General features: G+C 41.1%; 1 long non-coding RNA gene across 3 annotated transcripts in view; it reads left to right on the forward strand.

Moving 5' to 3' along the window:
• The window catches only part of LOC120374771, a 185613-nt gene that overhangs the window by 61074 nt on the left and 111172 nt on the right, over positions 1-13367 (forward strand). For all 3 annotated transcript variants that reach the window (XR_005586238.1, XR_005586237.1, XR_005586236.1), the window contains exon 3: positions 9396-9478. This is a non-coding gene — a long non-coding RNA (uncharacterized LOC120374771). The remainder of the gene's footprint in view (positions 1-9395; positions 9479-13367) is intronic.

Here is a 13367-nt window from a genome sequence, read left to right on the forward strand (position 1 = left end):
CAGTTTAATTTATATTCTTACTGTTAATCTTTTAATTATAGTATTATCATCTGCCATATCTTTGCCTAACGCTAATTCTGATTAAGGGACATAATTTCTGGTTTAAAAAAAAACTGCAGAAGAGAAAATAAAATATGAAATGTTATTTTGCTAAGATTCTGGAATTCATATATTCATTATATAAATTGTGCACACCAGAACTATTCACTCTGAGATATTTTGATTACAGCACTGCATAGTGGTCACTTATTGCAAAGTTCTTTTCCATTGCATCTGAGGAAAAGGACAAAAAGCTTTCCAACATGTTCCCTGGAAGTTTAAAAGAAGAAAAAATGACTTTTAAGGAACAGACTTAAGATTCGTTCTGTAGCAGAAATCTGTTAACCCATACTGTTTCTATTGCTTTTATAAGGGATATATTAAACTAATTAAAATGTAAGAGTAAATGTGAATTTAATTTTTTGAACAAGTGTAGATATAAGCAATTCATTTTTAAAAAAACAGGCTTCATTACTATGTTTTCGCTTTGCCAGTGTTTTTTCAAGGTTCTCTCTATTTTAAAGAAATATATATGGTTTCTTCTGTCAAGGTTTTTTGTTTGTAAATGGAGTAGAAAGTAATGTGATGAACTTTTTTAAAAGCAAAATTAGTTTAGAAAATCCATGACATTTGGAGGTATCTGCATTGTATTTCTTTTTAAAAAATCATTTACCCATTATTCAATCAAAACTAACGTTGTTTTCATGAGTTTCACAATCAAACACCTAAAACCTATACTTCCCAAATTGTACAGCATGCATTTGATGATACAAGGGGGTGTTCACACTGCACAAGGTCTGAGCAGGTTAAAAAGTGTCAATTAACCTTATAGGCTGCACCTGAAGGAGAGTCAGGGACAGATACAGTCTAACTGATGAGGAAGCCTAGGCTTAGCTTGTATAAAGCCAGCAAGATGAGCACAGGAGGGGGCTGCAAGTAAGAGCTCTGTAATCACCACCTAGAGAGAAAGGGAGTGGGCTAGGGATGAGGAGGAGTTCCAGGGGGAGAGTAAACCCTTCAATCCTGGCCTCTCAAGAAGCTGGGAGAGGTGATGGAGCCACTGGAACAAAGGACTGATAAACCTAGAGACTGGCCAAGAAATAGAGAAGTGAGGTAGGACGGAGCCTAGGGAAACAGTAACAGGGTCTGAGATTGAGTAGACCATGGTTGCTAGGCATAGAGTCCCTGGGCAGACTAGTGGGTGGGCGGGCTGGGGTTCCCCTACCAGCCACTGGGAAAGTGGCACTGGACCTGGACTGGGACAGGAAGAATGCCTGACCCGGCGTATGGACAGCTTTTCTAGTAGGATTTTGGTACCCCGAAAGGGAAGGATTAAATAATGACCTGGCCCAAGGCCTGAGTCACAAAGAGAGAGTGAAAGAGAGGCCACAATGCAAGCAACTGCTGGAAATGGGTGCCAGACCGGGTAAGAGCTAATCCCCAGACCTAGCCACAAGGAGGCCCTCAGGCAGCGAGCGTACCCTGTTACAGATTATAAGATTCTCACAAACCATATGTTTGGACTGTCTTTTGTGAAAAGCCTGGTACAGAACTGCTGCTTACTTAACAAGGTCTTCAGAAAAGAGAGTCTTGGATCTCCACCAGTGGAGTGTTGTACACAATGGTAAAATTAGATTAATCATCATTAAATCAAGGGCCAGTTTTCTGAAAGCATCTGTTTTCTGAAAAAGGCTGCATTGAGTCACTACTAATTCTTGGTACTGCGATGGAACAGGCATTACTGGCTTGGTTTGTCTTTTCTTCCCCCAACAGGGAATCTCCTTCCTTAGAGGTTTTTAAGGTCAGGCTTGACAAAGCCCTGGCTGGGATGATTTAGTTGGGTTTGGTCCTGCTTTGAGCAGGGGGTTGGACTAGATGACCTCCTGAGGTCTCTTCCAACCCTGAGATTCTATGATTCTATGAACAGCCCCGGTGGTAAGTAGGTTGGTTAGCTCTCATTTTCTGATAGAGATTTTACTTAATCCCACCCATTCTAGTACTGTTTTATTTGGCTTCTACGTTAAGATATTTGTAATCCCTAGCTGACCACAAGGCTGTGGATACTTAAAAGGACAAAATTGAATCAGATACACATAGCAGATCTTGATTGTCTTTCTACTCTCCATGTGGGATAAATCCTGTCCCAACTAGCCCTGACCATGGAATCTGTGCAGTTCTACTGTGCATGGGGGCCTGAAATCAAAAGAGCCAGCTGAGTGTCAGTGTGCAGGATGGGATGGTGCAGAAAAAATTGTGCAGGACCAGAGGAACTGCTGCTGCACAGGCAGGGGCGGCTCTAGGTATTTTGCCGCCCCAAGCATGGCAGGCAGGCTGCCTTTGGTGGCTTGCCTGCGGGAGGTCCCCGGTCCTGCGGATTCGGCAGCGCACCTGCGGGAGGTCCGCCGAAGCCATGGGACCAGCGAACCCTCCACAGGCATGCCGCCGAAGGCAACCTGTCTGCCACCCTCACGGCAACCGGCAGAGCGCCCCCTGTGGCTTGCCACCTCAGGCACATGCTTGGCATGTTGATGCCTGGAGCCACTCCAGTTCCATATTGGTGACAAGCAAAATAATTTTAAATGCGAGCTTTTCAGCAAGTCCATGGATAAAGGGATTTAGGTAGGGCCTTTTTTTCATTGAATGTTCCAGATAATCTAGTCAATACTAGGCTCTTTGCTAAGGACCACTGTGGATGTGTAGCCTCATCTAGCTTTTTTAAGATAGCTGTTGAAGTGAAAATAGAAATAGGACAATTTATTTACTAGAATCGCATAGGACAGTATTTCTATTATTACTGAGCTTAATACTCATGTGCTAAACTATTTAATGTAACTAGTTATTTAATTATTGTTGATATAGAACCAACAGGGTAAGTACTGTAACCTCACATTGCACAGGGGTCAATACAAAAATGTAAGTACCCTTGTGTAGATCAGCTAACCTAAGACTATAAAAGTTCTGGCATGTAACACTGAGCCTTTTGTCTACTGCTTCTGACTGAAAAATAATAAACAGCCATGTGGAGTTGCACTGCCCCAAAGGCAGCACCAGCAGGTGCTCTGCTTCAGTTGCAATAGCATTTGCTTCAGGGTATAAGTCAATCTCTGTTAGGGAATAGGAGATTTTCTACACCTTCCTCTGAGGCATCTGGTACTGGCTACTGATGAAGATAAGATACTGGATCTGGGGTCTGATCCAGTCTGGCAATTCCTATATTCCTACTTAAAGGCCTGATTCTGCCACCCTAATGCCACTAATAATTGCACTGCTTTTGTTGCAGAATAAAGTACTATTCAGCATGAACAAGGTCTCAGAATTGAACACTGTTGTTGTTTTATTCTATTTTTATTTTTTTTAGCTAACATTTGTTCATTAACATTTTGTAACATTAGCGTGTCAGGCATTTTACAAAGTTATTGATGAGGTCTTGCTCTGAAGAACTTGTGGTCTAACGGTAGACAAGTGTTGGCAAATGCTAGGGTAGGTAAGGCATAAGACAGCAAGGTTACATCAATAAACAGATGTGTTGGTAGAGATGAAGAAAATGTAAGGTATAAAAGAAGGTAAGTGAAATAGTGGAAGGAATGAGTTTAACAGCAGCAAAAAGAGGGGTACATATGTTGGGGAAGAAGAAGAAGAGATCAGAACAGAGGCAAGAAAGGAAAGGAGGAGGTGAGGAAAAAGAGGGACAGAGTGTTAGAATCGGGGCTTGTGCATTGTAATAGTTGCTAGAGTCCAAGACAATCAGTGGATGGAATGGTACAAGAGACTACAGAGGTAGGCCCCCGTTTCTGTTCTTGCTGCCAGTGACTGTGTATCAGGGATTTACTGGGGCAAGGAAGCATTATAAGGCGCCACAGAAGCTGCTACATTCCTCTCTTCACAGACCATGGGAACAGTATGGGAATGGGAAGGTGGAGCTTGGTGCCATTGAAACTAGTTTCTTCTGTGTGGGAAGCAGCAGAGGGGCTTGCAGACCCAACACTCACTCAGGGCTCCCTGGTGCTGCTGCAGGAAATGGCTGAAATTGGATTTCTGAAGACAAATGATGTATCAGTCACATCAAATGCACCGCTCTTTCAATAAACCCTCTCCTCGGAATGTCATGCTGCCTTTCGTGAAAGAATAAAACAACATGGAAAAAATGCCAGGTTCCACTTCAAGGCGATTTAGCTCACTGATGAGATCAGCTTTCAGTAGAAATTAATACCTCTAGAATGTTAAGGAAATAAATATTAAGGCATATCTAACAGTAGTAGAAATTTGTCTTTCACTTTGCTTTATAGCCCCAAATTCTTGAAAAAATGTTTACAAAAAGGACTTTTATTTTACCATCATATAACACTAATTTACATAAGCATAAACGGGCCTGTTTTGTAGCTTTCAAATGTGGATGAAATAATTGCAAAAACCCAAATCAAAACACAATTCTACATTTTAAAAAACAAAAAAAGGGAAAGAAAGACATTTCACTTGCCAGGCAGAATTATAATTTTTAACAATAATGGCACAGACTAAAGCACTTAATTACAGCACTGTAAAACAGGAGAAACTCAACTGAAATAATTTAAAAAATGAGATCAATGGAATTCCTCTGCCCTGACACCAGTGTGACTAAAGGCTTGCAATCAGATCCTTCTGGGTGCACTACTATACCCTCACAAATTTCCATTGAAGTCAGTGGATCTTCCTGCATAGATCCATTGCAAGATAGGGTCCTATAATCAAAATCTGGCCCAGTTAGGTTTCTGATTCAATGGGATCATGCACAATGTTGCTACAGTACAACAAACTTTACATCTATCAAAAACTTTTGTTGAAAGAGAATTTAAAAAAAATCTCTCAGCTCAGTTAAATAGCCTGAATTGTCTGAATATGCATAAATAGTTCCTCTGAAACAAAATCATAAACCACCATACAACAAAGCAATTTTTATTATCGCTGTTCTTAGAAACCTGGGAGACGTGACTCTTCCTGGCTATATTGGGGGGGGGGGGAAAGGAGTCTCTCTTTTTGCTGTTGCTTCAACACTGAATAATTAATTTCAAAATGCAAAATCCAGAACACAGGGGAGAAAAGGAAAGTTGTTACCATGGTACCCAAATGCCATCCTCACTCTAGCACTGCTTATACTTGCCTGCAGCACTAAGAATAGTCATGATATGGAAGATGATTATTGCATGAAGATTTGGGGGCCAGCCCTGCAACAAGTACCTCTTATCAATAAAAAAAATAACAAAATCTTAGGCACTCCTTAACAAATCACCCAGACTTGTTTAGATCATATTTCTGTATTGTGAGAGGTCTTTTCAATAGACATCTATTTTCCTCACAGATTTGGCGGTACCAGCCACAATAAAGTACTGCTCAAGTATCTGGTCACATTACATTCCTGAATGCAGCTCACTCACAGATTAAAAACCAGCTCCCTGGCCTTAGAAACACACTCTTTGCTACTACCATACAGATTTGGGGAGAACAGTTAATATGTGATTAAATTTCATATACAAAAAGGAGAAGGGGACTATATTTACTAACAAGGCACACTGGAAGGGGCAGGGTCCTGGCTGCATTCTTGCTGAACAGCTACTTTACTGTTTTTATTACAACAACTTGTACATTTTTAGAATTGGTCAGGCCAGCATGCAGTTTCCACATGCAGGAGCTAATAGAGGTCTGGATACAAATTATAAAAGATTTAGCAAACTTTTCCTCGTAGGTCATGTTAAAAATAAACTGGGGATGTTTAGTCTTGAGAAAAGGGCGGGGGCTCGATACCTCTTCAAATGTTAAGAGGACGGCAATCAATTGTTCTCCATGTCCACTGAAAGTAGCACAAGAAGTAATCCATTTCATCGAGTGTGAGGGAGATTTAGGTTAGATATTAGGAAAAACTTTCTAATATAAGAATAGTTAAGCACTCGAATAGGTTATCAAGGGAGGCTGTGGAATCCCCATCATTGGAGGTTTTTAAAAATAGGCTGGACAAACATCTGTCAGGGATGGTCTAGGTTTACTTGTTTCTGCATCAGCATGTGTGGGATGGACTAGATGACATCTCAAGGTCCCTTCCAGACCTACATTTCTATGATTCTGTATTCAGCCAGTATTAGTCTGTATTAATATAATTAATATAAAGACTAATGAATACAGATTCATAGACTTTAAAACCAGAAAGGGAATATTATGATCATATAATCTGATCTCCTGTAGAACATAGGCCAAAGAACCACAACAAATTATCTCTGCATCAAGCCCATAACTTCTGTTTGAGTTATAGCATATGTATTTAAAAATATGTAGTTAAAGACTTCAAGTGATGGAAAATCCACCACATCCCTAGGTAAATTCTTCCAGTGATTGATTATCCTCAATGTTCAGACTATTAATCACATGTAAAGTTTTAATTTTCTAAATTCAGCTTCAGACAACTGAACCTAGGTATACAGAAGTATTGGAGAATAAGCTTTCATGGAGCTTATGCGCCAATACTTCTGTTAGTCTATAAGGTGCCACAGGACTCTTTGTCGCTTTTTACAGATCCAGACTAACATGGCTACCCCTCTGATACTTGAATCTAGGTATGTCAGATTCAGGGTTAACTGCATCTTTGATTCCCCCTCTTGGTCTTCTCTGAGGGCACCTCTGAGGGTTTTTGGCTCCCCAGCCATCAACTCTCTTGGGATGGAGACTCGTCTCTCTCTCCCTTCAGACTGGGAGTTTAGGCTTGCTGTCCCGTCTTCACCTCACTGCGAATTTCCAGGAGATCTGACCAAGGTCCAGGACCTGTGGTTAACTCTTTCTCCAGGTGCTGTAACAGTGTACACCAATTGCCAAACACCCTTCACAAACAAACTGCATTTATTCTTAGACCAAAAGTATTACAAAAATAACATATAAAATAACTTGTATGCATGCTAAAAGCTTAGCAGAGGTCACCCCTAGCTCCAGCTTAGGGCTCTGGTAACTGTCAGTCTTTCAAACTCCCTTACTCGGTTTGCAACCTTGGTTACAAATTTATGTCAGTTTTTAAATCAGGAACCAGACCCCGACTGAACAGTTCAGCTGTTTCTTTATACAACTTGAGCCTTTGATCTCCTGTCTCTGGACACTGGTAATCTCCAGTCAATGGCCCTCTCATCAAGGCATAGCTTCAAAAGGCTGGGTTTTTGCCTAACTGGGGTTGTGTACATTGCATTAATCACTCCTCAAGGATTCTCAGGAAGCCCACTTAACAATTACTCCCCCCAAAATCAGTGCCTTTCTGGTCACATTTCTATATAAGCCTTTGAATTTGTTACACTTCCTAGGTCTCAGGTCTGTCACTAGTTCTGCTTTTTTCTTCTAGATTAAGGAGCCCTCTGCTCTCAGAAATCTCTTCCCCAGGTCTTGTAGACTGTGAGCAAGTCACCTGTTAGTCTTCTCTTGGATAAACAAATTAAGTTTCTTTAGTCTCTCACTATGAGACGTGAGTGACCATCTGGGGAGTTCATTTTTGTACAATTTATTTATTCTGTGTGAGATTATGAATTTAGTAGGTATCTTTATCAACCTGCAAACTCAGTTTTGAATGTGCTGTTTCTTTGCCCTATCTGTTTTTTTTACCTCTGTGTTTGACTGAAATTCCAAGAGATGGTAGCATAAAACTAACAATAAAGGGTCATTAACTTAAGTGCCCTACCACTGAAATGAAACCACCATGGACAATAGGGTGGCTCCTACCCAGAGGAACCAGGATGCCCAAGTCGGTTAACTGAGCAACAGATCACTCAGTGGGGCATTCTGATCATTTGATAAGGTTGATCAGGAAGTATCCTGACAAAAGGGAGCTGGAGGTTATAAAAGAGTCAGCAGTCATTGGAAGAGAACAGATCCTGGATTCCTTAGAGGACTCTGCCCTACGTCTGAAGAACTCTCCATAGTAATGAGGAAACTGAGCCAGAGAAAGTGTGTATAGGTGTGTTTAGTATTTTGATTTTGTCTGTGTTCTTTATCTTGTGATAAGTGAGGAATGACTTGTGGTTAGGATCCTATATGAAGTCTTTATGTGTGTTGGGTTTCACTACTGCGTGCCCCTGAAGAGAGAAGCTGTAAACCAGAAGGCTTGGATTTTGGCGGGATTCTGGAGAATGCATAAGAGTTGCTGGGATACTTGTGGAAGATGGCACTAGTTTCTGCAGCTAGGCAATTGAGCTGTGTGGTTCCCACTGCCAAGAAGGGTGTCAGATATGAGGACTACACCTGGAGTGCACACCTAAAGTCTCAAAGCCAGGAACAGGGCCTAAACTCTGCCCAGCCCAGCAAGGATTCAGCTTTTGGATTCCTGCTCAGCAGTCTGAGTGTCCAGCAAGCGAAGCTCCACCAGATTTGTAACAACATGTTTTCCAGATCTCAAAGGAGCAAGTCCCATTCTTATTTTACAATTATGTTTAAAGGCATCCATTGGTTTGAATGGGGTGTAAAATTATTTTTAAAAGTGGGCCCATATACATGCATATTTATCTTCTCATCTATCATCTGCATGGCAGAACAGAAGCCTTTGCTGCATGCCACACACTGATTTGAGCTGACTTTTGTAGATGCTGTGTTTGGGTCTGAATGTGACTATGGCTGTATTGGAGTGTAGAGCAAGTCCTAACTAGGAGTATACTCTCCTACTGAAAATTCCTCTGTAAAGAGGTAGGCCAGGTGAGTGGCTAATGCACAGGAACAGTTTGAATTACCAGAAAATCAGTGATAAAACTGTTTGATTTCAAGTCTGAGCATGTTGCTGTTCCTAATGGTTCCCCTTAAAAGTCTCTAGTTCTGCAAGCCTTGCTGTCGGTGGCAATGCACACAAGGTCTCTCCATAGATACACCCTTAACACATGACTATAAGACTGAATAGGATACAGTAAATTAAAAGAAAATAGTTACCAGACCAGGCCCAATAATCTAGACAGGTCCCAAAATACTATATTGTATATAATTTAATATAGTAAAGAGCAATTATCACCATAGTAGCTAGATGCCTATTTACAGATAGATGCAGAGTATTTGATCCCAGCAGCCAATGGCAAGAATCCTAGTATGCTAGTATATAGGGTGAAAGGCTGCCCCTTTCTGTATCTTACTATGTAGTATCTTAAAGATGAGCATTAGCATCTTGAATTGAACCCAAAAATAAACAGGGAAAGCTAGTTCCAAATACAGTGAGATTCCATTAAGCTGTAGTGATTAGGCCAATCTTAGTTGGTATTAATGTAACTTGTTAACTGTTTCAGATTTGAACCCAATCTAACATTCTTACACAGGTTTTATTTTTCACCGTACATGCTTAAGGGGATTAATTTCTCTCTCTCCCTTTTTTCCTGTAGATTGTAAAAATACAGATTTTTGACAAGAAGACCAGACTTCCTCTTTTTGAGTGCTCCGGTGTTAAACGTGAGGGATGATATAGGTCAGTTTAACTATTTGTCTCTCATATTCACTAGCATTAAAACCTACTAACAGGACAGTCAAACCCATTCAGTGAGAGGGACTGGATTCCATTTCTGATTTGGTCTGTAAGCCGTTATCCAAATTTAGGATTGCACACAGTAGGTGCTACTAAAAAGTTAATTCCAATTTTAGAGGTATTACTGGTTCCAGCTGTATTTCCAATGTCAAGTATGGAATCATCACTGGACTTTCTAATACCTTTAAAACTAGAATGCACTTTTTGTGGTGCTCTCTGTACAGGGGCGGCTCTAGCTTTTTTGCCGCCCCAAGCACGGCAGGAAGGCTGCCTTTGGCGGCTTGCCTGCGGGAGGTCCCCGGTCCTGCGGATTCGGCGGCTTGCCTGCAGGAGGTCTGCCGGTCCTGCTGCTTCGACGTACTCGCCGCCGAATAGCCACTGAATCTGCAGGACTGGCAGACCTCCCTCAGGCACGCCGCCGAAGGCTGCCTGACTGCTGCCCTCGCAGGGACCGGCAGGGTGGCCGCTGCAGCTTGCTGCCCCAGGAAAGCGCTTGGAGTGCTGGTGCCTGGAGCCGCCACTGTCTCTGTATTACCCTCAAGCCACAGCAAGTCTCCCACTAATGTCAATAGGAGCTTTTGGTTGTCTTAGCATATGTAATACATGCCTCAGGTGGCACATGACCAAGATTCAGCATCAAATTGGGTCTGCTAGGTAGATCATTAACTTCCCTGGCCCAGGCCAGGTACTGACGTGGAGTGCAATGTGAACACTGACCCATGTCCCCAGGAGGTTTGTTGAAAGATAATTGAAGTCAGTGGGAGTTTTGCCATTGACTTCAGTGAGGCTAGGATCTCAATCCCACAAAAGTTGCCGCTCTTAATATTGCTCAGAGGGAAAGCATGCTTACCTTTAGCATCAATGCTACTTTTTCCCTTTGTTTCTCTTCTTTTTCACTCTCCTTTCTGTTTCTCTACCGTCTTCCTCCTGCTTTCTAGCTGCATATTCTTCCTTGAAGCAATTCCCAATGCCACCTCTACTTTTTTTTGGACCACTCCCACTCACTTTCCTGTCCCATCTGCTAAAATGATCAGCAATGAAATAGTTAATGCTGACGTTTAAAGTCTCATCAACAGTCTGTAGCGTTAACACCCTAATGTAATTAATAAGAGGCAGAGGAGAGCACATCTAAACTATTGTTTCAGTTTATGTGCAGACTCAGGGAGAAAATCTTGCATTCAGTTCACATTTGGAATGTTATCATTGTTACCATGTGTTTCCTGATCTATTGGTTAGGTATTATGTACAGTTTCCAATTAACATTCCATGGTTTGGCAGAGTTCAGTTGCCTCTAGATCAGCCACAGATTTACTCTGGGAGTGTGGACCCTGGTAGATGCAGGAGAGACACTCTCAATATGACCTTTTGAATTTGTAATACTTTTATTATTAGCACAATTAGTAATATCACAAGCAATACAACATAGCAAAGTAGGGAGAAATTATATAGAGTGTCAAGCAATCTCATACTCACATCATCTCTTGCTGGAGAGCCTGTAAGAGGTAAGGTTACCCTTAAGCAGTCCTTGGCATGGCAGATTCCAGGAAATCTCTTTGAAATGTAAGAGGCCATGTACCTTTTATCATAGGTTAGCTAACACCTAGATTCCATAGGGGTTTCAGTCCCTTTTCATTATCTTATACTAACGTTGGGGTCTCCTCCTTCTTTAGATCACTAAATCTTCTACCTCAAACTTATTAGTATACACATCTTATACTATAAGGTCATGTATGGGTTGGTTACCTATGCTAAGGCTTTAGTCCTTCAACTTCAGTTACTGTGGCTAAGCTATAGTCTTACAGGTTTCAGATCTGTAGGCTTTTGTGTTACTGCCTTAATTCAGACCCATTTCTTACCTATATGCCTATATCACTGGCTATACATAAGGGTTAGCAATTTTATTCTTGAAAGAAAGCAGAATATGTCACTTGGGCCATATAAATCCATTAAGTGGTCCTGTGTGTCTTGCATTCTGGCACCAAGACTGCAAATTGGTTTTTACAGTATGTCACAAATGAAATACATTTGCTGTTTTCATATTAGCCACAAATGGATAGTTTTATACATCACAAAATCACCCCACATCTTACACAGGCTCCGGCATAAAAGCAGTTCTGCAGCTTAGACGAACGTTTTGGTTGGAGGGCAATCCTCGGGATGCTTGCTGCAGTTTGGGCAGTTTAATTTTTTCTTAAGATTTTATGAATGGATAAGCATAGTTATTGCTTTTGATCTTGGAGCATCCCTTCTCTGCACAGGGGAAAGCAGTCTAAAGAATGTCAAAAGTATATGCTTTTCTAATGTTTGTCCAACCATGCAAAAATTGAAATAGAAAGCTGAACCTGCAATTACAAATATATTAGCCACAAAATAGAAAAGCCAGACAAACAATATGAATGGTGTGCATATATGACATTGTAAAAGAGAAATTCATACCAATGAACCTGTTGTTGTACCTCATCATCAAGTATCCTAAACATGCCAGTATGGTTTGGGGCTTTGCTTTCGCTCTGAAGGCTATGCCCAGTGTATTGCCCTCAGTTATAAGTTACCACACAGCTCCTTCTAAGCTAGCACATTTATTCTTAAGGTAAAACATTACAGAGAAAATAATAAAATAACCTACATCCATGCTTAAAAGCTTACCAGAAGTCACTCCCAACTCCAGCATAGGACTCAGGTAGGTTTCAATACTTCAGTACCCACAACTGGGTCTTCCCCATGCTTACAATTTCATATCAGTATTAAATCCAGAACCCGGGTGGGCAGATCAGCAGTTTCATTATAGAACTTCAGCCTTTGATCTTGGCCTTCTGTAATCAACAGAAAATCACCCTCTTCTCAGGCCATAGCTTTAAAAGGATGGGTTTTAGCATAACCTGAGTTGGGTAATTTGCATTGTGATTCTCCATGAAATCCATTTAACCATTCTTGTCCAAAAAGTCCATACTTGTCTGGCACATTTTCTTTTGAACTTCCAGGTATTACATCTGTCACATTTGTTCCCTGGGGAGGTTACATTCAATCCTGGCCCACAATAATACGTACACTTAATACAATAAGGTCTTTCAAACATATTGCAGGAAATTGTCCTATCTGTCACAAAGAAATTTAAAAATATGATTGGGCCTATTTTTTGTACCATTCCATCTATAATACTATGTTTTGATTCTCCTCTCTCTGACCCTTTTTTCTTATACTTACATAACTCCATTTGGAGTCATAATCAGAGAACCGTAGATACGTACGGCTGGAAGGCCCTTGAGAGATCAGCAAGTCCAGCCCCTGGGTCTGAAGCAGCTGACCATCCCTGCCAGGCGTTTGTCCAATCTGTTCTTACAAACCTCCAATGAGGGGGATTTCACACCCTCCCGTGATAAACTATTCCAGCACTTCACTATTCTTATATTAGAAAGATGTTCCTAAGATCTAACCTAAATCTCCCTTGCTATTGATTAAATGGATTACTTCTTGTCCTACCTTTGATGGACATGGAGAAAAATTGATTGTAACAGCTCTTAACATATTTAAAGACTGTTACCAGCGCCCCTCCCCCCTGCATACTAAACCTCATAGGTCAGATTTTCTAAACCTTTTATTATTTTTGTTGCTCTTCTCTGGACTCTCTCCACTCTGTCCACATCTTTCTTAAATTGTAGCACCCAGAACTGGACACAGTACTCCATCTGAGACCTCACCAGTGCCAAGTAGAGCAGAACACTTACCGCCCACATCTTATGTATGACACTCCTGTTAATACACCTCAGAATTATATTAGCTTTTTTTGCAACTGTTTGCTCATATTAAATTTGTGATCCACTGTAACATCCAG

This window comes from Mauremys reevesii, linkage group 11, assembly GCF_016161935.1.
Source record: "Mauremys reevesii isolate NIE-2019 linkage group 11, ASM1616193v1, whole genome shotgun sequence".
NCBI lineage: Eukaryota > Metazoa > Chordata > Testudines > Geoemydidae > Mauremys > Mauremys reevesii.